This window comes from Nansenia antarctica (genome assembly GCF_963989245.1).
Source record: "Nansenia antarctica genome assembly, chromosome: 4".
Lineage (NCBI taxonomy): Eukaryota > Metazoa > Chordata > Actinopteri > Argentiniformes > Microstomatidae > Nansenia > Nansenia antarctica.
In genome coordinates, this window is record NC_137689.1 from 75,154,683 (window position 1) to 75,182,366 (window position 27,684).

General features: G+C 41.0%; 1 protein-coding gene and 1 pseudogene across 6 annotated transcripts in view; one reads left to right on the plus strand and one right to left on the minus strand.

The window, feature by feature from the left end:
* LOC308155192 (NACHT, LRR and PYD domains-containing protein 3-like) overlaps window positions 1-11,869 on the minus strand; it is a 33,643-nt pseudogene extending 21,774 nt beyond the window's left edge. The window contains exons 1-6 of the transcript XR_013938023.1: window positions 11,852-11,869; window positions 11,359-11,411; window positions 2,468-2,552; window positions 2,263-2,364; window positions 1,957-2,067; window positions 943-1,053 (exon numbers count right to left, since the gene is read on the minus strand). The product of XR_013938023.1 is annotated as an NACHT, LRR and PYD domains-containing protein 3-like (transcript). The remainder of the gene's footprint in view (window positions 1-942; window positions 1,054-1,956; window positions 2,068-2,262; window positions 2,365-2,467; window positions 2,553-11,358; window positions 11,412-11,851) is intronic.
* Window positions 11,870-17,777: 5,908 nt separating this feature from the next.
* LOC308156561 (NLR family CARD domain-containing protein 3-like) overlaps window positions 17,778-27,684 on the plus strand; it is a 40,211-nt gene continuing 30,304 nt past the window's right edge. For 4 of the 5 annotated variants that reach the window (XM_080529929.1, XM_080529933.1, XM_080529931.1 and 1 more), the window contains exons 1-2: window positions 17,778-17,835; window positions 18,125-18,177. The gene's annotated coding sequence lies outside the window, so the exon portion shown is untranslated. Of the gene's footprint in view, window positions 17,836-17,953; window positions 18,009-18,124; window positions 18,178-27,684 lie in introns of those variants that run through there. The other variant, XM_080529930.1, reaches the window with a different exon arrangement.

The window sequence follows — 27,684 nt, forward strand, 5'->3', positions numbered from 1 at the left end:
CTGTAACAAAAGACAGGCCTTCAGTCTATGACTCAACACACACACACACACACACACACACACACACACACACACACACACACACACACACACACACACACACACACACCTAGTTCTGTCCAGTGCTTGAAGAACAGCCAAACGTTGCGGTCTGTAGGATACGGTTTTATGGCTATTTTTGTTTCTGTTATTTATTGTTATTTTGTTATTATTTTATAAACCTACTCCATGCTGTGCTTTTAATTTAATCCATTTGTACTGGATTGTAAACCATACATTTGTACTGGATTGTAGCCCATACATTTGTACTGGATTGTAGCCCAAACATTTGTACTGGATTGTAGCCCATACATTTGTACTGGATTGTAGCCCAAACATTTGTACTGGATTGTAGCCCATACATTTGTACTGGATTGTAGCCCATACATTTGTACTGGATTGTAGCCCATACATTTGTACTGGATTGTAGCCCATACATTTGTACTGGATTGTAGCCCATACATTTGTACTGGATTGTAGCCCATACATTTGTACTGGATTGTAGCCCATACATTTGTACTGGATCGTGGCCAATATATTTGTTGTTAATCTCCGCTCCCCACCCCTCCTTGTTTCTATGAAACAACTGTCAATCAACAACTCTGCTTTTAATCCCATGGTTTTAATCCAATGGTTTTAATCCCATTGTTTTAATCCCATGGTTTTAATCCCATGGTTTTAATCCCATGGTTATAATCCCATGGTTATAATCCCATGGTTATACCCAAAACACAGTTACATTTGGGGACGGTTTAACACTTGAAGGACCCCATGGATGGGTTAGGGTTAGGGTCATTTGGTGAGTAAAAGTGAGTAAAACATGTTTGATCTTTGCACTCGATCAAATAGTCATCTCCACATAGTGTATTGTACATGTAGAGGTTGTGAGGACTCTGATATTACCTTTGTTCACTGTCAATGTTTTGTTTACGAAATATTATCGGACGATCCATCGACCGATCACTCTTCATGGACACACAGCTGGGGGCAGAGCTGCATCCTGATTGGACAGTGCTGTAACAAAAGACAGGCCTTCAGTCTATGACTCAACACACACACACACACACACACACACACACACACACACACACACACACACACACACCTAGTTCTGTCCAGTGCTTGAAGAACAGCCAAACGTTGCGGTCTGTAGGATACGGTTTTATGGCCATTTTCGTTTCTGTTATTTATTGTTATTTTGTTATTATTTGATAAGCCTACTCCATGCTGTGCTTTTAATTTAATCCATTTGTACTGGATTGTAAACCATACATTTGTACTGGATTGTAGCCCATACATTTGTACTGGATTGTAGCCCAAACATTTGTACTGGATTGTAGCCCATACATTTGTACTGGATTGTAGCCCATACATTTGTACTGGATTGTAGCCCAAACATTTGTACTGGATTGTAGCCCAAACATTTGTACTGGATTGTAGCCCAAACATTTGTACTGGATTGTAGCCCATACATTTGTACTGGATTGTAGCCCATACATTTGTACTGGATTGTAGCCCATACATTTGTACTGGATTGTAGCCCATACATTTGTACTGGATCGTGGTCAATATATTTGTTGTTAATCTCCGCTCCCCACCCCTCCTCGTTTCTATGAAACACCTGTCAATCAACAACTCTGCTTTTAATCCCATGCTTTTAATCCCATGGTTTTAATCCCATGGTTAGAATCCCATGGTTATAATCCCATGGTTATAATCCCATGGTTATACCCAAAACACAGTTACATTTGGGGACGGTTTAACACTAGAAGGACCCCATGGATGGGTTAGGGTTAGGGTTAGGGTCATTTGGTGAGTAAAAGTGAGTAAAAAAAAAATAGATCTTTGCACTCGATCAAATAGTAATCTCCACATAGTGTATTGTACATGTAGAGGTTGTGAGGACTCTGATATTACCTTTGTTCACTGTCAATGTTTTGTTTACGAAATGTTATCGGATGATCCATCGACCAATCACTCTTTATGGACACACAGCTGGGGGCAGAGCTGCATCCTGATTGGACAGTGCTGTAACAAAAGACAGGCCTTTAATATTTGACTCAACACACACACACACACACACACACACAAACACACACACACACACACACACACACACACACACACAGACACACACACACACACACACACACACACACACACACACCTAGTTCTGTCCAGTGCATGTTACATGTAGAGGTTATTAGGTGAACATGATGTTACCGTGGCTCTGTGTCAAAGTCTCCTGTAGAAGAGTCCCTGGCCTGATCTCTCTTCATGGACACACAGCTGGGCTCAGAGGAGCTGCATCCTGGCTGATCTGAGCTGGAATACACATGGAGATAACTCACTCTATGAGTTAGAACACACACACACACACACACACACACACACACACACACACACAGGTTTCTCTCTCTCCTCTCACCTCAACGGCTCCATGGTCAAATGATGTAGTGGCAGCCAGTCCCACACATCTGACTCCCCGGATCACAGGAGAGGACTGAATCAGCCTGAGAATCACAACGTGAATTTAATATAAAGACACACATACAGTACTCTCTCTCTCCCTCTCTCTCTCTGTATCTCTGTATCTCTCTCCCTCTCTCTCTCTCCACCGTAGCGCCTTCCTCACAGTCTTCCTCACTAGTTCCTATCTTCACAGAGAGAAGCTTTATTGGTGTAATGAACTCCCACATGACTGGCTGTTACTCTGCTCACAGTTCAAGAGTCCACAATCAGAAACATCCCTGCAATATGACACCTGTACACTAGGACCAGACACTGAACCACACAAGTGGAGACAGATCTAGAGTCATGTACACTAGGACCAGACACTGAACCACACAAGTGGAGACAAATCTAGAGTCATGTACACTAGGACCAGACACTGAAACACACAAGTGGAGACAGATCTAGAGTCATGAACACTAGGACCAGACACTGAACCACACAAGTGGAGACAGATCTAGAGTCATGTTCAAGCAGACTGGCAGGCTAGTCAGTTCAGCTCACAGAAAACAACAGTCTGATGCACCATAAGAGTGTGTGCTTGGATTGGATGTTCCATTGACGTTTCTGCACCACACAATAAACATGACATAATTCTGATCATAAAAGAACACTGTTGACAACAGCACACAAGGCTCAGACCTTTCCTAGGCTAGAGGATCTCTCCTTGTTCACACAGTAAACCACTGCTACATCACTGCTACATCACTGCTACATCACTGTTACATCACTGCTACATCACTGTTACATCACTGCTACATCACTGTTACATCACTGCTACATCACTACTACATCACTGCTACATCACTGCTACATCACTGCTACATCAATGCTACATCACTGTTACATCACTGTTACATCACTGTTACATCACTGCTACATCACTGTTACATCACTGCTACATCACTGCTACATCACTGTTACATCACTGTTACATCACTGCTACATCACTGCTACATCACTGCTACATCACTGTTACATCACTGTTACATCACTGTTACATCACTGCTACATCACTGCTACATCAATGCTACATCACTGTTACATCACTGTTACATCACTGTTACATCACTGTTACATCACTACTACATCACTGCTACATCACTGTTACATCACTGCTACATCACTGCTACATCACTGCTACATCACTGTTACATCACTGTTACATCACTGTTACATCACTGCTACATCACTGTTACATCACTGTTACATCACTGTTACATCACTGTTACATCACTGTTACATCACTGCTACATCACTGCTACATCACTGTTACATCACTGTTACATCACTGTTACATCACTGCTACATCACTGCTACATCACTGCTACATCACTGTTACATCACTGTTACATCACTGTTACATCACTGCTACATCAATGCTACATCACTGTTACATCACTGTTACATCACTGTTACATCACTGTTACATCACTACTACATCACTGCTACATCACTGTTACATCACTGCTACATCACTGCTACATCACTGCTACATCACTGTTACATCACTGTTACATCACTGTTACATCACTGCTACATCACTGTTACATCACTGTTACATCACTGTTACATCACTGTTACATCACTGTTACATCACTGCTACATCACTGCTACATCACTGCTACATCACTGCTACATCACTGCTACATCACTGCTACATCACTGTTACATCACTACTACATCACTGCTACATCACTGCTACATCACTGTTACATCACTGCTACATCACTACTACATCACTGTTACATCACTGCTACATCACTGCTACATCACTGTTACATCACTACTACATCACTGTTACATCACTGCTACATCACTGCTACATCACTGTTACATCACTGCTACATCACTACTACATCACTGTTACATCACTGTTACATCACTGTTACATCACTGTTACATCACTGCTACATCACTACTACATCACGGTTACATCACTGCTACATCACTGCTACATCACTGTTACATCACTGCTACCTACATCACTGTTACATCACTGTTACATCACTACTACATCACTGTTACATCACTGCTACATCACTACTACATCACTGCTACATCACTGCTACATCACTGCTACATCACTGCTACATCACTGTTACATCACTGCTACATCACTGTTACATCACTACTACATCACTGTTACATCACTGCTACATCACTGCTACATCACTGCTACATCACTGTTACATCACTGTTACATCACTGCTACATCACTGCTACATCACTGTTACATCACTGCTACATCACTGTTACATCACTGCATTGTTCTCTTCAGTCAGGCCTGGCCATGGAGAGATCTGTACCTGTCCATCGACAGCCATAGTCTAGTGTACTATGTAGCCATAGTCTAGTGTACTATGTAGCCATAGTCTAGTGTGCTATGTAGCCATAGTCTAGTGTGCTATGTAGCCATAGTCTAGTGTGCTATGAAGCCATAGTCTAGTGTGCTATGTAGCCATAGTCTAGTGTGCTATGTAGCCATAGTCTAGTGTACTATGTAGCCATAGTCTAGTGTACTATGTAGCCATAGTCTAGTGCACTATGTAGCCAGAGTCTAGTGTACTATGTAGCCATAGTCTAGTGTGCTATGTAGCCATAGTCTAGTGTACTATGTAGCCATAGTCTAGTGTACTATGTAGGCATAGTCTAGTGTACTATGTAGCCATAGTCTAGTGTACTATGTAGACATAGTCTAGTGCACTATGTAGCCAGAGTCTAGTGTGCTATGTAGCCGTAGTCTAGTGTACTATGTAGCCATAGTCTAGTGTGCTATGTAGCCATAGTCTAGTGTGCTATGTAGCCATAGTCTAGTGTACTATGTAGCCATAGTCTGGTGTGCTATGTAGCCATAGTCTAGTGTGCTATGTAGCCATAGTCTAGTGTACTATGTAGCCATAGTCTAGTGTGCTATGTAGCCATAGTCTAGTGTATTATGTAGCCATAGTCTAGTGTATTATGTAGCCATAGTCTAGTGTGCTATGTAGCCATAGTCTAGTGTACTATGTAGCCATAGTCTAGTGTACTATGTAGCCATAGTCTAGTGTAGTATGTAGCCATAGTCTAGTGTGCTATGTAGCCATAGTCTAGTGTGCTATGTAGCCATAGTCTAGTGTACTATGTAGCCATAGTCTAGTGTGCTATGTAGCCATAGTCTAGTGTACTATGTAGCCATAGTCTAGTGTATTATGTAGCCATAGTCTAGTGTGCTATGTAGCCATAGTCTAGTGTACTATGTAGCCATAGTCTAGTGTACTATGTAGTCATAGTCTAGTGTACTATGTAGCCATAGTCTAGTGTGCTATGTAGCCATAGTCTAGTGTACTATGTAGCCATAGTCTAGTGTATTATGTAGCCATAGTCTAGTGTACTATGTAGCCATAGTCTAGTGTGCTATGTAGCCATAGTCTAGTGTACTATGTAGCCATAGTCTAGTGTATTATGTAGCCATAGTCTAGTGTACTATGTAGCCATAGTCTAGTGTACTATGTAGCCATAGTCTAGTGTGCTATGTAGCCATAGTCTAGTGTACTATGTAGCCATAGTCTAGTGTATTATGTAGTCATAGTCTAGTGTACTATGTAGCCATAGTCTAGTGTACTATGTAGCCATAGTCTAGTGTACTATGTAGCCATAGTCTAGTGTGCTATGTAGCCATAGTCTAGTGTATTATGTAGCCATAGTCTAGTGTATTATGTAGCCATAGTCTAGTGTATTATGTAGCCATAGTCTAGTGTGCTATGTAGCCATAGTCTAGTGTGCTATGTAGCCATAGTCTATTGTACTATGTAGCCATAGTCTAGTGTGCTATGTAGCCATAGTCTAGTGTACTATGTAGCCATAGTCTAGTGTACTATGTAGCCATAGTCTAGTGTGCTATGTAGCCATAGTCTAGTGTACTATGTAGCCATAGTCTAGTGTACTATGTAGCCATAGTCTAGTGTACTATGTAGCCATAGTCTAGTGTACTATGTAGCCATAGTCTAGTGTATTATGTAGCCATAGTCTAGTGTACTATGTAGCCATAGTCTAGTGTACTATGTAGCCATAGTCTAGTGTACTATGTAGCCATAGTCTAGTGTACTATGTAGCCATAGTCTAGTGTATTATGTAGCCATAGTCTAGTGTACTATGTAGCCATAGTCTAGTGTACTATGTAGCCATAGTCTAGTGTACTATGTGGCCATAGTCTAGTGTGCTATGTAGCCATAGTCTAGAGTACTATGTAGCCATAGTCTAGTGTACTATGTAGCCATAGTCTAGTGTGCTATGTAGCCATAGTCTAGTGTACTATGTAGCCATAGTCTAGTGTATTATGTAGCCATAGTCTAGTGTACTATGTAGCCATAGTCTAGTGTGCTATGTAGCCATAGTCTAGTGTACTATGTAGCCATAGTCTAGTGTATTATGTAGCCATAGTCTAGTGTACTATGTAGCCATAGTCTAGTGTACTATGTAGCCATAGTCTAGTGTGCTATGTAGCCATAGTCTAGTGTACTATGTAGCCATAGTCTAGTGTATTATGTAGTCATAGTCTAGTGTACTATGTAGCCATAGTCTAGTGTACTATGTAGCCATAGTCTAGTGTACTATGTAGCCATAGTCTAGTGTGCTATGTAGCCATAGTCTAGTGTATTATGTAGCCATAGTCTAGTGTACTATGTAGCCATAGTCTAGTGTATTATGTAGTCATAGTCTAGTGTACTATGTAGCCATAGTCTAGTGTACTATGTAGCCATAGTCTAGTGTACTATGTAGCCATAGTCTAGTGTGCTATGTAGCCATAGTCTAGTGTACTATGTAGCCATAGTCTAGTGTACTATGTAGCCATAGTCTAGTGTACTATGTAGCCATAGTCTAGTGTACTATGTAGCCATAGTCTAGTGTATTATGTAGCCATAGTCTAGTGTACTATGTAGCCATAGTCTAGTGTACTATGTAGCCATAGTCTAGTGTACTATGTAGCCATAGTCTAGTGTACTATGTAGCCATAGTCTAGTGTATTATGTAGCCATAGTCTAGTGTACTATGTAGCCATAGTCTAGTGTACTATGTAGCCATAGTCTAGTGTACTATGTGGCCATAGTCTAGTGTGCTATGTAGCCATAGTCTAGAGTACTATGTAGCCATAGTCTAGTGTACTATGTGGCCATAGTCTAGTGTACTATGTAGCCATAGTCTAGTGTACTATGTGGCCATAGTCTAGTGTGCTATGTAGCCTTAGTCTAGAGTACTATGTAGCCATAGTCTAGTGTGCTATGTAGCCATAGTCTAGTGTACTATGTAGCCATAGTCTAGTGTACTATGTAGCCATAGTCTAGTGTATTATGTAGCCATAGTCTAGTGTACTATGTAGCCATAGTCTAGTGTGCTATGTAGCCATAGTCTAGTGTACTATGTAGCCATAGTCTAGTGTACTATGTAGCCATAGTCTAGTGTATTATGTAGCCATAGTCTAGTGTACTATGTAGCCATAGTCTAGTGTGCTATGTAGCCATAGTCTAGTGTACTATGTAGCCATAGTCTAGTGTGCTATGTAGCCATAGTCTAGTGTACTATTTAGCCATAGTCTAGTGTGCTATGTAGCCATAGTCTAGTGTACTATGTAGCCATAGTCTAGTGTACTATGTAGCCATAGTCTAGTGTGCTATGTAGCCATAGTCTAGTGTACTATGTAGCCATAGTCTAGTGTACTATGTAGGCATAGTCTAGTGTACTATGTAGCCATAGTCTAGTGTGCTATGTAGCCATAGTCTAGTGTACTATGTAGCCATAGTCTAGTGTACTATGTAGGCATAGTCTAGTGTACTATGTAGCCATAGTCTATTGTACTATGTAGCCATAGTCTATTGTACTATGTAGCCATAGTCTAGTGTACTATGTAGCCATAGTCTAGTGTACTATGTAGCCATAGTCTAGTGTGCTAAGTAGCCATAGTCTAGTGTACTATGTAGCCATAGTCTAGTGTACTATGTAGTCATAGTCTAGTGTACTATGTAGCCATAGTCTAGTGTGCTATGTAGCCATAGTCTAGTGTACTATGTAGCCATAGTCTATTGTACTATGTAGCCATAGTCTATTGTACTATGTAGCCATAGTCTAGTGTACTATGTAGCCATAGTCTATTGTACTATGTAGCCATAGTCTAGTGTGCTAAGTAGCCATAGTCTAGTGTACTATGTAGCCATAGTCTAGTGTGCTATGTAGCCATAGTCTAGTGTACTATGTAGCCATAGTCTAGTGTGCTATGTAGCCATAGTCTAGTGTGCTATGTAGCCATAGTCTAGTGTACTATATAGCCATAGTCTAGTGTGCTATGTAGCCAATCTGAAGCCAGGATCACATGTGACTCATTAGTCTGAACAGCGACCAGGAACAGCAGCCTCCTCCCAGATTAGTGGACAGTAAATAGTACAAAAATAGTTTGGATCAATGTCCCGATTCCTGGGACATCACATGCGGGATGACCTGACCTGGAAGGACAACACAAAAGGCACCATCAAGAGGGCACAACAGCGGCTATACACCCTGAGATGCCTCAGGAAAGAACACAACAAGCAGGAGATACTGGTGGCCTTCTACCGCGGCGCAGTGGAGAGCATCCTCACCTACGGCATCTGCAACTGGTTCTACAGCTGCACAACAGCGGAGAGAAATGCGCTACAGAGAGTCGTGAGAACAGCACAGAAGATCACCGGCGCCCCCCTCCCCTCTCTGGAAGAGCTGTACAACACACGCTGTCTCAGGAAGGCCTCCAAGATCTCCAGGGACCCGACCCACCCTGGGCACGTACACTTTATCAGGCTGCCCTCGAAAAGGAGGTACAGTACCCCGGCCGCTAAGACAAACAGACTGAAGAACTGCTTCTACCACAGGGCCGTCCAGGCCCTGAACACAGCAAAGACCTAAGTTCTGGGCCCTGGACAGTCTGGACGGATTGTATGGCAGCTGCTGGACTGAAAAAATCAGGTGTAGTGCTGAGGCACAAACATGTACATTTCAAGCCTGCAAACTGTGACACTTTAAATAACGTGAAAAAATACTATTGTGCAATATGACAACCCTAGTTGACTATCTGTGCAGTATAGTACAGTGGATTGTGTACATAGCCTTTATTTATGTAAACCAGCTCCTTACCTTCTTGTGATTTTATTCTTTTTCTAAAAGTTTTTTTTCTTTTTTTTTTTTTTTCTTTCCTAGCACCAGGGGAGCCACCCCTCCTAAATTTCGTTGTTTGGTACCTGTACTGTAGCAATGACAATAAAGTCCATTCATTCATTCATTCATGATCACAACTGCCAATGATGAGTGAAAATGAGCAAAGCCTGATTCTGTAATTAAAGAGTTGAAGAAGTAGAAGAAGTACAATATGATAAACAAGCCCTAAGGAGAAAATAGAGTACACATCATTGTACGTTGCTATTTTCAAAAATATGTAAGTTTCTATCTGAGTAATCCTGATTTGTCAAAGGTTCAGATTCACTTCTTAGCCTATATAAATGATAATGAATGACAGTACAGATTATACATTATGCAAATAAAGAGACATTGTACAAAAAGATGGACTGACCAGTAGTGTAGTGAGCTCTCTCCTTCATGGTCAACTCGTTTATTATCACTGTCACAATTCATTCTTGTGCATTTCATTGTAGCCTACATGTGTGGGAATTTGAAAGAATTCTGGCCATCACCAACACCTGAGCATATACATCTAGGCCTACAGGGATTTTCACGTATACACCTACCGTACTCATCTGTCAGGTTGCATATCACAGTACCTGCACACCTTCTATTCCCTTGTAGTAACAACACAACCAATAACCTGCGTACTCACTACTCTACACATATTCACTAGGATGCAGGGTTGTCATAACAGATAGTAAACCTGTGGTAAAGCCTGCATGAGAGATATGGACACTGAGGGACATGGACATGGGAAGGTTAGAAGTTCAGGGGCTCAGCTGTCATATCAAGTTGGGAGTAACATGCAGTTTGGAACAGCAATGCCACTGTGACACATAACAGCCCCTGCACCGGTTATGTGTCAACACCACTGATAGAAACAAGAAACAATAAACAAACAAAACACACCTGCACTGAATCGATAAACGTAGGCTGTATGTTAAGTCGATCGATTGGACTAGATTGTTTATTCATGTAGTTATCAATATTCTACCTACGTGCACCTGGCGTGTGTGTGACGTGTAGACAGACTGCGTGGAACTGACGCGCGCGGATCCTGTACCTACACCTGTCAATACAAACATTCTACAACCTGTGGCTGAAACTACCAGACTGCCAAGGCGCCTTGATAAGAATAAGGAATGACTCATTCTCAAACACTCAAATAATCAGAAGACCATAAAGACCTTCAGTAGAACTTATAGGCCTTGAAGACACACACGGCCTGTGCAGAACTCAAAAGTGCCACAAGTATGAACCCAAAACGTAAACAGACGCCTTGACAAGTCAATAAGGTATTGCTTAAAAATATCGCTAGCGTAAATGTACTGTACAGTATACAGAACTTATATAACCCTAACCCAGGACTGGACAGTATACATAACTTATATAACCCTAACCCAGTACTGGACAGTATACAGAACGTATATAACCCTAACCCAGTACTGGACAGTATACAGAACTTATATAACCCTAACCCAGTACTGGACAGTATACAGAACTTATATAACCCTAACCCAGTACTGGACAGTATACAGAACTTATATAACCCTAACCCAGTACTGGACAGTATACAGAACTTATATAACCCTAACCCAGGACTGGACAGTATACAGAACTTACCCATAATGGTGATCACAGCCAAATGTCTGAGGGCGTTGTCTGGGCCTTGTACTCTGCAAAGACAATGAAGTTGAATCTAATCTAATTCAGATTTTAATTACAACAATATAAAAATCGATAATATATTATAATTATTTAAATATATATACTGTACATACTGTTTTAGATCAAATAAGGTTTAATCAAAATAGTTTGCAAAGTATTGACTTCTTAAAACACGCACATCATTTCCACTTCATTATTTGACACCAACATCCAATATCAAACACAGCAAATGGAGTTACACCTATGATGTAATAACAATAGCCTACACACACTTACACACAATATCACTGACTTCAACCCTATAGTCTACACACATACACACACTTACACACAATATCACTGACTTCAACCCTATAGCCTACACACATACACACACTTACACACAATATCACTGACTTCAACCCTATAGTCTACACACATACACACACTTACACACAATATCACTTACTTTGGAGGATAGTTTATTGCTCCTCGACACGGAATGTAAAATGGACGAAGAGGAAATGCGCAGGAGAAATATCACAAACGAAACTAACTTCACAGTTTGAATAATACTGGTGCTAGACAGCTATAATAAAATGCCTGTAAACAGCGCTGCCCCCTGCTGGCCACAAGCAGGTAGTGCAGCTGCAGGCTTCTTGTAAATCACGTGACTTCATAGAGAGAGGGCTCGGCCTGCGCTGCCTTGCACAGCCAATCAGAAGGCTGTCTCTTGAGTTTCGTTACTGGAACTGTTTTACATTGTCAGGTGTTGATTTATCTTTCATTACCCCCCCCCACCAGTGGCGGCTGGTGCTACTTTTTTTGGGTGGGGCACAGGTTATGGGGGCATGCTCCACGGGGAAGAATATCAACTTTAAAATCTGGATTTACAGTCGATTTTAGCATGAGAATATACTGTATATAGTACTGTCCAGACAGTTGTCTTGTTTAGCCATTCAACTAGGCATTATTTATTCAAATGGAGAAAGACATGGAACACAATGCAATTGTGATAATAAATGTGTTCTTTGTTACTTCTTTAATTAAATTAAAGTGTACCTTTCTATTATCATACAATATTTCCTTGAACATGTAAACTCTATAATCATACAGTTGTCTTTCTATTAGTTGTCTCTGTCATACTGAACTGTTTGTTATCACCTCAGTTCTGTCTCTATTGCTCTCCTCTCCTGTTGTCGTTTCCGGGTCCAAAGTTGGCTGAGGCGCTGTCTTCGAAATGCCGCAATAATAATAATAACAAATTATATTTATATAGCGCTTTTCCGAGGCTCAAATACCCTGACAATATGGGGACAACGTGAAAGTTGCTTTGTCCCTTGTTGTATGAATAGATCCGAGTCTAAAAAACTTTAACTATTAAACTGTCATTCTACCGCTGTAGTACACTGGTACTCTGGTGCGGAGAATTTCTGGTTTGGAGCCGGAATCTGCAAAACGTCACGTTTGACGTTTGATTGATTGATTGAAAACTTTATTAGAAGATTTGCAGAAGTAGGTACATGAAAGTACATATTACATACAAGGTCAACTAAAAGGATAAAAAAAACAAGAAAGCCACTGGCTAATTTCAATTGGGGTCCTTGATTCTCAATTCATCGTTACATGTAAGACAGACAAAAAAAACTAGTACTATCTACAAGATAATACAGACAAATAACTATTACTATCTACAAGATAAACATACATCCATCATGGGAAGAACAATACAACAAAACATAAGGTATGTACAGCGGGTAGGACAGGTGGGGACATACACCACAGGTGGGGGCGGGGGACAAAACACAAAGTATGTACAGTGGGTAGTTTGGGTCTTTTAATCAGATTTTTGATTTAGAGGGTCCAGTTACGGATTGCAGCCTCCTGTAAATGTTTTTTGAGAGTGGTTTTGAAGGTGGGCAGTGTTTTGCACTCCTTTAAGATTATAGGAAGGGCGTTCCACATTTTTACTGCATAGTTTGCAAACGAGTTTAACCCCTTGTTTGTGGTGCAACGCGGTTGAACGTGGTTCGTGGAGCTTCCTCTGGTGTTGTATGTGTGGACGTTGTTCACTTTTTGGAAGTATGTTGACAGGTACTTGGGTGTCTTTGTGGTGTAGCATATCTTGAAGACCAGGCCCAGTGCAAGCTGCTGCACTCTGTCAACTACTCGTAGCCAATCAAGGCTAAAAAATGAGCAGCGGTTAGATGTGTCCTAGGGTTGAGGCCTAGCAGAAGCCTAACCAGTTTATTTTGGGCTGTCTGGAGTCTTGTTTTATGGGCCTTTGTGGTTCTATAGTACCATGATGTTACGGCATAGTCGAAGTGACATTGAATGAGAGCTCCTGATAGAATCAAGGACCCCAATTGAAATAAGCCAGTGGCTTTCTTGGGTTTTTATCCTGTTAGTTGACCTTGTATGTAATATGTACTTTCATGTACCTACTTCTGCAAATCTTCTAATAAAGTTTTCAATCAATCAAAAACAGACCACATATTGGGAATCTACATGGTTACTTTGCGTAGGATTATTATTATTATTATTATTTAAGTTGATAAAATGTCCTTGAGATTGAATTAAAAGTCTGTTATATTTGGAATGTTGACCGTGAAACAGGCGTATTCATTTCGAACTGTGATGAGCAGGCTATACTAATCGTATTGATTGATTGATTGAAAACTTTATTAGAAGATTTGCAGAAGTAGGTACATGAAAGTACATATTACATACAAGGTCAACTAACAGGATAAAAACCCAAGAAAGCCACTGGCTTATTTCAATTGGGGTCCTTGATTCTCAATTCATCGTTACATGTAAGACAGACAAAAAAAAACTAGTACTATCTACAAGATAATACAGACAAATAACTAGTACTATCTACAAGATAAATATACATCCATCATGGGAAGAACAATACAACAAAACATTAGGTATGTACAGCGGGTAGGACAGGTGGGGACATACACCACAGGTGGGGGCGGGGGACAAAACACAAAGTATGTACAGTGGGTAGTTCGGGTCTTTTAATCTGATTTTTGATTTAGAGGGTCCAGTTACGGATTGCAGCCTCCTGTAAATGTTTTTTGAGAGTGGTTTTGAAGGTGGGCAGTGTTTTGCACTCCTTTAAGATTATAGGAAGGGCGTTCCACATTTTTACTGCATAGTTTGCAAACGAGTTTAACCCCTTGTTTGTGGTGCAACGCGGTTGAACGTGGTTCGTGGAGCTTCCTCTGGTATTGTATGTGTGGACGTTGTTCACTTTTTGGAAGTATGTTGACAGGTACTTGGGTGTCTTTGTGGTGTAGCGTATCTTGAAGACCAGGCCCAGTGCAAGCTGCTGCACTCTGTCAACTACTCGTAGCCAATCAAGGCTCAAAAAATGAGCAGCGGTTAGATGTGTCCTAGGGTTGAGGCCTAGCAGAAGCCTAACCAGTTTATTTTGGGCTGTCTGGAGTCTTGTTTTATGGGCCTTTGTGGTTCTATAGTACCATGATGTTACGGCATAGTCGAAGTGACATTGAATGAGAGCTCCTGATAGGGTCCTCAGTGTGTTTTTACTGACAAGTGAGGATATCCTGTACAAGAATCTAGTTCTATGGTTCACTTTTTTGATTACTTTTGCTGCCATTTTATCTCCGGAAAGATTTGCCTCTAAGATGGAGCCCAGGTATGTAATATCCTCTTTTCTTGTGATATTAATGTTACCCACTTTTATTTTAAAATTTTCAGCCTTTCTGAGTTTAGATGGGGATCCGTATAGGATGGTTTCAGTTTTACCTAGGTGTATTGATAGTTTATTGTCAGCTAGCCAGATGCAGATTCTACTCAGTTCAGTGCTTAGCGCTTTTTCCACCTGCAATATGTCCCTGTCAGAGACCAGCAGAGCCGAGTCATCCGCGAACAGGAACAAATTGCAATCACATGCTGATGACATGTCATTCACATATATTAGGAACAGTAAAGGTCCCAATATGCTTCCTTGTGGAACGCCGCAGGTCACTGGGAGGGGGGGGGACAGTGTTCCGTTCACACTAACCACCTGTTCCCTCCCCTCTAAGTAGGATTGCATCCAGCTCACCGATGTTCTATCGAACCCAATTGCTTTCAGTTTATCTAACAATATGTGGTGATCTACTGTGTCGAAGGCCTTCTGGAGGTCCAGCATGACCATGCCGCAGTACTTGCCCGAGTCCACCTCATGGTTGATGTGGTCGTTCAAATAGAGAAGGCATGTGTCAGTGGAATGGGATGTTCTGAATCCTGATTGAAATTCATACATCAGATTTTTTTCGGTAAGGTACCTATCAACCTGTTCATAAACTATTTTTTCCATAAGTTTCGAGATGGAATTAAGAATATACCGTAGCTGTGGTATACGCTCAATATACCACGGCTATGAACCAATCAGATTGCTTGATTTCACCCATCCGTTTTATAATGAAAGATAAATCAACACCTGACAATGTAAAACAGTTCCAGTAACTAAACTCAAGAGACACCCCAATTGAAATAAGCCAGTGGCTTTCTTGGGTTTTTAGATAGATAGATAGACTTTATTTGTCATTGCTACAGTACAGGTACCAAACAACGAAATTTAGGAGGGGAGGCTCCCCTGGTGTTTAGGAAAGGAAAAAGAAACACATTTTGGAAAAAGCATAGATGCATAAAATCACAAGAAGGTAAGGAGCTGGTTTACATCAATAGAGGCTATGTACACAATCCACTGTACTATACTGCACAGATAGTCAACTAGGGTTGTCATATTTCACAAGAAAGTATTTTTTCACATTATTTTAAAGTGTCACAGTTTGCAGGCTTGAAAATGTACATGTTTGTGCCTCAGCACTAGCTGCCATACAATCCGTCCGTACTGTCCTGGGCCCAGAACTTAGGCCTTTTCTGTGTTCAGGGCCTTGACGGCCCTGTGGTAGAAGCTGTCCTTCAGTCTGTTTGTCTTAGCGGCCGGGGTCCTGTACCTCCTGTTCGAGGGCAGCTTGACAAAGTGTTCGTGCCCAGGGTGGGTCGGGTCCTTGGAGATCTTGGAGGCCCTCCTGAGACAGCGTGTTTTGTACAGCTCCTCCAGAGAGGGGAGGGGGGCGCCGGTGATCCTCTGTGCTGTTCTCACGACTCTCTGTAGATCGCTTCTCTCCGCTGCCGTGCAGCTGTGGTACCAGTTGGAGATGCCGAAGGTGAGGATACTCTCCACTGCGCCGTGGTAGTAGGCCACCAGCATCTCCTTCTTGCTGTGTTGTTTCGTGAGGCATCTCAGGGTGTATAGCCGCTGTTGTGCCCTCTTGATGGTGCCTTTAGTGTTGTCCTTCCAGGCCAGGTCATCCCGCATGTTGTGTCCCAGGAATCGGAGGTTTGAGACTATCTCCACGCTCTCTCCGTCGATGAGCAGGGGCAGGATCTCGGACTTTTTCCTCCTGAAGTCTACGATGAATTCCTGGGTCTTTGACTTGTTTAGCAGCAGGTTGTTAACCTTGCACAGCTTGCTCAATTGCTCTACCTCATCCCTGTACGCCGCCTCGTCCCCCCCCGAGATACATCCCACCACGGTGGTGTCGTCTGCAAACTTTACGATGTAGTTGCTGGGGTGGATGGGGGTGAAGTCGTGGGTGTAGAGGTTGTAGAGGATGGGGCTTAGCACGCAGCCCTGGGGTGACCCAGTGCTGAGGCTGAGGGCTGTGGAGGTGTGGGGGCCCACCCGCACCCTCTGGGGGCGGTCGGTCAGGAAGTCCTTGATCCACGCACATATAGAGTGTGATAGACCCAGGTCTAGTAGTTTGGTCACTAGCCTGTCTGGAAGGATGGTGTTAAAGGCGGAGCTGAAGTCCACGAAGAGCAGTCTCGCGTAGCTGTTTCCCCTCTCCAGGTGGGATAGAGTGGCGTGGAGAGTCATCGCTATGGCGTCCTCTGTGGACCTGTGGGCTCTGTAGGCGAACTGGTATGGATCCAGGTTGGGCGGGAGGCGTGTGAGTATGTGGGCCCGGACTAGTTTCTCGAAGCACTTCATGATGATTGGTGTGAGTGCCACCGGGCGGTAGTCGTTTAGGCAGCTCACCGTGCTTTTCTTCGGGACTGGGATGATAGTTGAGGTATAGTTTGAGCATAGTTTATCCTGTTAGTTGACCTTGTATGTAATATGTACTTTCATGTACCTACTTCTGCAAATCTTCTAATAAAGTTTTCAATCAATCAATCAATCAATCAATTGGCTGTGCAAGGCAGCGCAGGCTGAGCCCTCACTCTATGAAGTCACGTGATTTACAAGAAGCCTGCAGCTGCACTACTTGATTGTGGCCAGCAGGGGGCAGCATTTTATTATAGCTGTCTAGCACCAGTATTATTATTCAAACTGAGAAGTTAGTTTCGTTTGTGATATTTCTCCTGCGTATTTCCTCTTCGTCCATTTTACATTCCGTGTCGAGGAGCAATAAACTGTCCTCCAAAGTAAGTGATATTGTGTGTAAGTGTGTGTATGTGTGTAGACTGTAAGTGTGTGTAGGCTAGTGTTATTACATCATAGGTGTAACTCCATTTGCTGTGTTTGATATTGAATGTTGGTGTCCAATAATGAAGTGGAAAGGATGTGCGTGTTTTAAAGACACATTTGATCTAAAACAGTATGTATATATTTAAATTATTATAATATATTATAGATTTTTATATTGTTGTAATTAAAATCCGAATTGAATTAATAGATTATATTAGATTAGATTCAACTTCATTGTCATTGCAGAGTACAAGGCCCAGACAACGCCCTCAGACCTTTGGCTGTGATCACCATTATGGGTAAGTTCTGTATACTGTCCAGTACTGGGTTAGGGTTATATAAGTTCTGTATACTGTCCAGTACTGGGTTAGGGTTATATAAATTCTGTATACTGTCCAGTCCTGGGTTAGGGTTATATAAGTTCTGTATACTGTCCAGTACTGGGTTAGGGTTATATAAGTTCTGTATACTGTCCAGTACTGGGTTAGGGTTATATAAGTTCTGTATACTGTCCAGTACTGGGTTAGGGTTATATAAGTTCTGTATACTGTCCAGTACTGGGTTAGGGTTATATAAGTTCTGTATACTGTCCAGTACTGGGTTAGGGTTATATAAGTTCTGCATACTGTCCAGTCCTGGGTTAGGGTTATATAAGTTCTGTATACTGTCCAGTCCTGGGTTAGGGTTATATAAGTTCTGTATACTGTCCAGTCCTGGGTTAGGGTTATATAAGTTCTGTATACTGTCCAGTACTGGGTTAGGGTTATATAAGTTCTGTATACTGTCCAGTACTGGGTTAGGGTTATATAAGTTCTGTATACTGTCCAGTACTGGGTTAGGGTTATATAAGTTCTGTATACTGTCCAGTGCTGGGTTAGGGTTATATAAGTTCTGTATACTGTCCAGTACTGGGTTAGGGTTATATAAGTTCTGTATACTGTCCAGTACTGGGTTAGGGTTATATAAGTTCTGTATACTGTCCAGTGCTGGGTTAGGGTTATATAAGTTCTGTATACTGTCCAGTCCTGGGTTAGGGTTATAAGTTCTGTATATTGTACAGTAGATTAGGAGCATTAGAAGCATTAGAACATGTTAGAAGCATTAGAAGCATTAGAACATGTTAGAAGCATTAGAACATGTTAGAAGCATTAGAACATGTTAGAAGCATTAGAAGCATTAGAACATGTTAGAAGCATTAGAACATGTTAGAAGCATTAGAAGCATTAGAACATGTTAGAAGCATTAGAAGCATTAGAACATGTTAGAAGCATTAGAAGCATTAGAACATGCTGGTGGGATCAAGAGCGTTCTCCTCCACTGAGACACACCTCCAGAACAATAAACAAGAAAAACACACCAAACAGAAACAGAGTCGCGAGATAAACAAAATATAAATAAAATTGTCTTCAAAAAGAGAAAAAGGAGGGAGAGTTTAGGGGGGGGGGGGGGGGGGGGTAATGAAAGATAAATCAACACCTGACAATGTAAAACAGTTCCAGCAACTAAACTCAAGAGACAGCCTTCTGATTGGCTGTGCAAGGCAGCGCAGGCCGAGCCCTCTCTCTATGAAGTCACGTGATTTACAAGAAGCCTGCAGCTGCACTACCTGCTTGTGGCCAGCAGGGGGCAGCGCTGTTTACAGGCATTTTATTATAGCTGTCTAGCACCAGTATTATTCAAACTGTGAAGTTAGTTTCGTTTGTGATATTTCTCCTGCGCATTTCCTCTTCGTCCATTTTACATTCCGTGTCGAGGAGCAATAAACTATCCTCCAAAGTAAGTGATATTGTGTGTAAGTGTGTATATGTGTGTAGACTATAGGGTTGAAGTCAGTGATATTGTGTGTAAGTGTGTGTATGTGTGTAGACTATAGGGTTGAAGTCAGTGATATTGTGTGTAAGTGTGTGTATGTGTGTAAGTTATAGGGTTGAAGTCAGTGATATTGTGTGTAAGTGTGTGTATGTGTGTAAGTTATAGGGTTGAAGTCAGTGATATTGTGTGTAAGTGTGTGTATGTGTGTAGACTATAGGGTTGAAGTCAGTGATATTGTGTGTGTGTGTGTGTGTGTGTGTGTGTGTGTGTGTGTGTGTGTGTGTGTGTGTGTAGACTATAGGGTTGAAGTCAGTGATATTGTGTGTAAGTGTGTGTATGTGTGTAGACTATAGGGTTGAAGTCAGTGATATATATATATATATATTTTAAATATTTTTTATTCCAGTATAGATGTCATGTACATTGAAAAAGGCATGAATATTTTCTGTTTTTCTCCCTGCCCTCCACCCACCCCTCCCTCTCAAACATGTCTGCATACATATATACATATAGATCTGTCCATCCAGTCACACACACACATATAAACAAGTTACCAATTTTACCAACAATTTAGTGAGTTGATAAAAAAAATATATACATACATATATATCTGTATGGTCGTAAAAAACATTTAAAAAAACGTTAAGTAAAGAAATAGATAAAAAAATAAATTATAAGAAATTATATATATTTTTAAATATATTCATACATACATACATACATACATACATACATACATACATAGATAGATACATACACATATACATACATACATATACACGAACAAATTATAATAATAAAATGTAGAAAAAATTGGGGGGGGGAATAATATCATAAGGAATTCTGCTAGGTTGTATAAATGATGTAGTAAGAGATTGCTGCTTACATAAGTCATATTCAGGCGTCAGATCATGAGCTACAATATATTCATAGGTAAGTTAGTGTCAGTTTTATTTGGAAATGTCATGGTCTCAGAGGCCAAGGCAGACAACAAACTGCTTGGTTACAAAAGCATCAGTTTGTAGGAAGTGCTGTCAGGTTCTCAAAATATGTAATGAACGGTTGCCAGTGCAAGTAGATTTTTTTTGTTGAACCTCTAAGCGTGAACTTAATCTTTTCTAACTTTAGGAAGTGCATTATGTCTGTAAGCCACATGGCTATTGAAGGAGGAGTTGGAGATGTCCATCCTAGTAAAATTCTACGCCTTGCCAGCAGTGTAGTAAATGCTACTATATTAGAATCTTTGGTGGTTAGGAGGAAGTCAGTGATATTGTGTGTAAGTGTGTGTATGTGTGTAGACTATAGGGTTGAAGTCAGTGATATTGTGTGTAAGTGTGTGTATGTGTGTAAGTTATAGGGTTGAAGTCAGTGATATTGTGTGTAAGTGTGTGTATGTGTGTAGACGGGTTGAAGTCAGTGATATTGTGTGTAAGTGTGTGTGTGTGTGTGTGTGTAGGTTATAGGGTTGAAGTCAGTGATATTGTGTGTAAGTGTGTGTAGGCTATTACATCATAGGTGTATTACATCATAGGTGTAACTCCATTTGCTGTGTTTGATATTGGATGTTGGTGTCAAATAATGAAGTGGAAAGGATGTGCGTGTTTTAAAGACACATTTGATCTAAAACAGTATGCCCTGGGTTAGGGTTATATAAGTTCTGTATATTGTACAGTACATTTACGCTATCGATATTTTTAAGCAATCCCATATTGACTTGTCCAGGCATCTGTTTTGGGTTCATACTTGTGGCACTTTTGAGTTCTGCACAGGCCGTGTGTGTCTTCAAGGCCTATAAGTTCTACTGAAGGTCTTTATGGTCTTCTGATTATTTGAGTGTTGAGAATGAGTCATTCCTTATTCTTATCAAGGCGCCTTGGCAGTCTGGTAGTTTCAGCCACAGGTTGTAGAATGTTTGTATTGACAGGTGTAGGTACAGGATCCGCGAGCGTCATTTCCACGCAGTCTGTCTACACGCCACACACACGCCAGGTGCACGTAGGTAGAATATTGATAACTACATTAATAAACAATCTAGTTCCAATCGATGGACTTAACATATAGCCTACGTTTATCGATTCAGTGCAGGTGTGTTTGGTTTGTTTATTGTTTCTTGTTTCTATCAGTGGTGTTGACACATAACCGGTGCAGGGGCTGTTATGTGTCACAGTGGCATTGCTGTTCCAAACTGCATGTTACTCCCAACTTGATATGACAGCTGAGCCCCTGAACTTCTAACCTTCCCATGTCCATGTCCCTCAGTGTCCATATCTCTCATGCAGGCTTTACCACAGGTTGACTCTCCGTTACACATGACAACCCTGCATCCTAGTGAATATGTGTAGAGTAGTGAGTACGCAGGTTATTGGTTGTGTTGTTACTACAAGGGAATAGAAGGTGTGCAGGTACTGTGATATGCAACCTGACAGATGAGTAGGTGTATACGTGAAAATCCCTGTAGGCCTAGATGTGTATGCTCAGGTGTTGGTGATGACCTAGATGGATATGCTCAGGTGTTGGTGATGACAAGAATTCTTTCAAATTCCCACACATGACATACACCCCCCACCCCCCCCCTACCCTTTTTCTTTCTTTTCAAAATCTTTACTTTTATTCCATCATTGACTTCTCAATGTTTTTGTTGATCGCTCTTTTTTGCTTTGTGTCTTGCTTTGAACCACATTCATGGACCATATGTGTACAGCTAAAAGACTGGAAAAAATAGTAGACAAAACATTACATGATTGTTCAAGTTGCTGAAACTGAAATAAAAACTAAGTTAAAAAATAAAATAATCCCACACATGTAGGCTACAATGAAATGCACGAGAATGAATTGTGACAGTGATAATAAATTAGTTGACCATGAAGGAGAGAGCTCACTACACTACTGGTCAGTCCATCTTTTTTGTACAATGTCTCTTTATTTGCATATGTATAATCTGTACTGTCATTCATTATCATTTATATAAGAAGTGAATCTGACCCTTTGACAAATCAGGATTACTCAGATAGAAACTTACATATTTCTGAAAATAGCAACGTACAATGATGTGTACTCTATTTTCTCCTTAGGGCTTGTTTATCATATTCTACTTCTTCTACTTCTTCAACTCTTTAATTACAGAATCAGGCTTTGCTCATTTTCACTCATCATTGGCAGTTGTGATCATGACATTGATCCAAACTATTTTTGTACTATTTACTGTCCACTAATCTGGGAGGAGGCTGCTGTTCCTGGTCGCTGTTCAGACTAATGAGTCACATGTGATCCTGGCTTCAGATTGGCTACATAGCACACTAGACTATGGCTACATAGTACACTAGACTATGGCTACATAGTACACTAGACTATGGCTACATAGTACACTAGACTAAGGCTACATAGTACACTAGAATATGGCTACATAGCACACTAGACTATGGCTACATAGCATACTAGACTATGGCTACATAGTACACTAGACTATGGCTACATAGTACACTAGACTATGGCTACATAGCACACTCGACTATGGCTACATAGTACACTAGACTATGGCTACATAGTACACTAGACTATGGCTACATAGTACACTAGACTATGGCTACATAGCACACTAGACTATGGCTACATAGCACACTAGACTATGGCTACATAGTACACTAGACTATGGCTACATAGCACACTAGACTATGGCTACATAGTACACTAGACTATGGCTACACACTAGACTATGGCTATTTAGCACACTAGACTACGGCTACACACTAGACTATGGCTACATAGTACACTAGACTATGGCTACATAGTACACTAGACTATGGCTACATAGTACACTAGACTATGGCTACATAGTACACTAGACTATGGCTACATAGCACACTAGACTATGGCTACATAGTACACTAGACTATGGCTACATAGTACACTAGACTATGGCTACATAGTACACTAGACTATGGCTACATAGCACACTAGACTATGGCTACATAGTACACTAGACTATGGCTACATAGTACACTAGACTATGGCTACATAGTACACTAGACTATGGCTACATAGCACACTAGACTATGGCTACATAGTACACTAGACTATGGCTACATAGTACACTAGACTATGGCTACATAGTACACTAGACTATGGCTACATAGTACACTAGACTATGGCTACATAGCACACTAGACTATGGCTACATAGTACACTAGACTATGGCTACATAGTACACTAGACTATGGCTACATAGCACACTAGACTATGGCTTTAGCTGGACATGAAACAGCAGGTTCAGATCTCTCCATGGCCAGGCCTGACTGAAGAGAACAATGCAGTGATGTAACAGTGATGTAAAAGTGATGTAGCAGTGATGTAGCAGTGATGTAACAGTGATGTAACAGTGATGTAACAGTGATGTAGTAGTGATGTAGCAGTGATGTAGCAGTGATGTAGCAGTGATGTAACAGTGATGTAACAGTGATGTAGCAGTGATGTAGTAGTGATGTAGCAGTGATGTAGCAGTGATATAACAGTGATGTAACAGTGATGTAGTAGTGATGTAACAGTGATGTAGCAGTGATGTAGTAGTGATGTAGCAGTGATGTAGCAGTGATATAACAGTGATGTAACAGTGATGTAGCAGTGATGTAACAGTGATGTAACAGTGATGTAGCAGTGATGTAGCAGTGATGTAACAGTGTTGTAGCAGTGATGTAACAGTGATGTAACAGTGATGTAACAGTGATGTAACAGTGATGTAACAGTGATGTAGCAGTGATGTAGCAGTGATGTAGCAGTGATGTAACAGTGATGTAGCAGTGATGTAACAGTGTTGTAGCAGTGATGTAGCAGTGATGTAACAGTGATGTAACAGTGATGTAACAGTGATGTAACAGTGTTATAGCAGTGATGTAGCAGTGATGTAACAGTGATGTAACAGTGATGTAGCAGTGATGTAGCAGTGATGTAACAGTGATGTAGCAGTGATGTAACAGTGTTGTAGCAGTGATGTAGTAGTGATGTAGCAGTGATGTAGCAGTGATGTAACAGTGTTGTAGCAGTGATGTAACAGTGATGTAACTGATGTAGCAGTGATTCAGTAGTGATGTAGCAGTGATGTAACAGTGATGTAGTAGTGATGTAACAGTGATGTAACAGTGATGTAGCAGTGATGTAGTAGTGATGTAACAGTGATGTAGCAGTGATGTAACAGTGATGTAGTAGTGATGTAGCAGTGATGTAACAGTGATGTAGTAGTGATGTAACAGTGATGTAACAGTGATGTAGCAGTGATGTAACAGTGTTGTAGCAGTGATGTAACACTGATGTAACAGTGATGTAACAGTGATGTAGCAGTGATGTAAAAGTGATGTAGCAGTGATGTAGCAGTGATGTAGCAGTGATGTAACAGTGATGTAACAGTGATGTAGTAGTGATGTAGCAGTGATGTAGCAGTGATGTAGCAGTGATGTAACAGTGATGTAACAGTGATGTAGCAGTGATGTAGTAGTGATGTAGCAGTGATGTAGCAGTGATATGACAGTGATGTAACAGTGATGTAGTAGTGATGTAACAGTAATGTAGCAGTGATGTAGTAGTGATGTAGCAGTGATGTAGCAGTGATATAACAGTGATGTAACAGTGATGTAGCAGTGATGTAACAGTGATGTAACAGTGATGTAGCAGTGATGTAGCAGTGATGTAACAGTGTTGTAGCAGTGATGTAACAGTGATGTAACAGTGATGTAACAGTGATGTAACAGTGATGTAGCAGTGATGTAGCAGTGATGTAGCAGTGATGTAACAGTGATGTAGCAGTGATGTAACAGTGTTGTAGCAGTGATGTAGCAGTGATGTAACAGTGATGTAACAGTGATGTAACAGTGATGTAACAGTGTTATAGCAGTGATGTAGCAGTGATGTAACAGTGATGTAACAGTGATGTAGCAGTGATGTAGCAGTGATGTAACAGTGATGTAGCAGTGATGTAACAGTGTTGTAGCAGTGATGTAGTAGTGATGTAGCAGTGATGTAGCAGTGATGTAACAGTGTTGTAGCAGTGATGTAACAGTGATGTAACTGATGTAGCAGTGATTCAGTAGTGATGTAGCAGTGATGTAACAGTGATGTAGTAGTGATGTAACAGTGATGTAACAGTGATGTAGCAGTGATGTAGTAGTGATGTAACAGTGATGTAGCAGTGATGTAACAGTGATGTAGTAGTGATGTAGCAGTGATGTAACAGTGATGTAGTAGTGATGTAACAGTGATGTAACAGTGATGTAACAGTGATGTAACAGTGATGTAGCAGTGATGTAACAGTGTTGTAGCAGTGATGTAACACTGATGTAACAGTGATGTAACAGTGATGTAGCAGTGATGTAGCAGTGATGTAACAGTGATGTAACAGTGATGTAGCAGTGATGTAGCAGTGATGTAACAGTGATGTAGCAGTGATGTAACAGTGATGTAACAGTGATGTAGCAGTGATGTAGCAGTGATGTAACAGTGATGTAGCAGTGATGTAACAGTGATGTAGCAGTGATGTAACAGTGTTGTAGCAGTGATGTAACAGTGTTGTAGCAGTGATGTAACAGTGATGTAGCAGTGATGTAGCAGTGATGTAACAGTGATGTAGCAGTGATGTAACAGTGTTGTAGCAGTGATGTAGTAGTGATGTAACAGTGATGTAACAGTGATGTAGCAGTGATGTAGCAGTGATGTAACAGTGTTGTAGCAGTGATGTAACAGTGATGTAACAGTGATTTAGCAGTGATGTAGTAGTGATGTAGCAGTGATGTAACAGTGATGTAGTAGTGATGTAACAGTGATGTAACAGTGATGTAGCAGTGATGTAGTAGTGATGTAACAGTGATGTAGCAGTGATGTAACAGTGGTGTAGTAGTGATGTAACAGTGATGTAACAGTGATGTAACAGTGATGTAACAGTGATGTAACAGTGATGTAGTAGTGATGTAACAGTGATGTAACAGTGATGTAGCAGTGATGTAGCAGTGATGTAGCAGTGATGTAGCAGTGATGTAACAGTGATGTAGCAGTGATGTAACAGTGATGTAGCAGTGATGTAACAGTGATGTAACAGTGATGTAACAGTGATGTAGTAGTGATGTAACAGTGATGTAACAGTGATGTAACAGTGATGTAACAGTGATGTAGCAGTGATGTAGCAGTGATGTAACAGTGATGTAGCAGTGATGTAGTAGTGATGTAGCAGTGATGTAACAGTGATGTAACAGTGATGTAGCAGTGATGTAACAGTGATGTAACAGTGATGTAACAGTGATGTAGCAGTGATGTAACAGTGATGTAGCAGTGATGTAGCAGTGATGTAGCAGTGATGTAGCAGTGATGTAACAGTGATGTAGCAGTGATGTAGCAGTTATGTAGCAGTGATGTAACAGTGATGTAGCAGTGATGTAACAGCGATGTAACAGTGTTGTAGCAGTGATGTAGCAGTGATGTAGCAGTGATGTAGCAGTGATGTAGCAGTGATGTAACAGTGATGTAGCAGTGATGTAAAAGTGATGTAGCAGTGATGTAGCAGTGATGTAGCAGTGATGTAGCAGTGATGTAACAGTGATGTAGCAGTGATGTAGCCGTTATGTAGCATTGATGTAACAGTGATGTAGCAGTGATGTAACAGTGATGTAACAGTGATGTAACAGTGTTGTAGCAGTGATGTAACAGTGATGTAGCAGTGATGTAGCAGTGATGTAGCAGTGATGTAACAGTGATGTAGCAGTGATGTAGCAGTGATGTAGCAGTGATGTAACAGTGATGTAACAGTGATGTAACAGTGATGTAGCAGTGATGTAGCAGTTATGTAGCAGTGATGTAACAGTGATGTAGCAGTGATGTAGCAGTGATGTAACAGTGATGTAGCAGTGATGTAACAGTGATGTAGCAGTGATGTAGCAGTGATGTAGCAGTGATGTAGCAGTGATGTAACAGTGATGTAGCAGTGATGTAGCAGTGATGTAGCAGTGATGTAGCAGTGA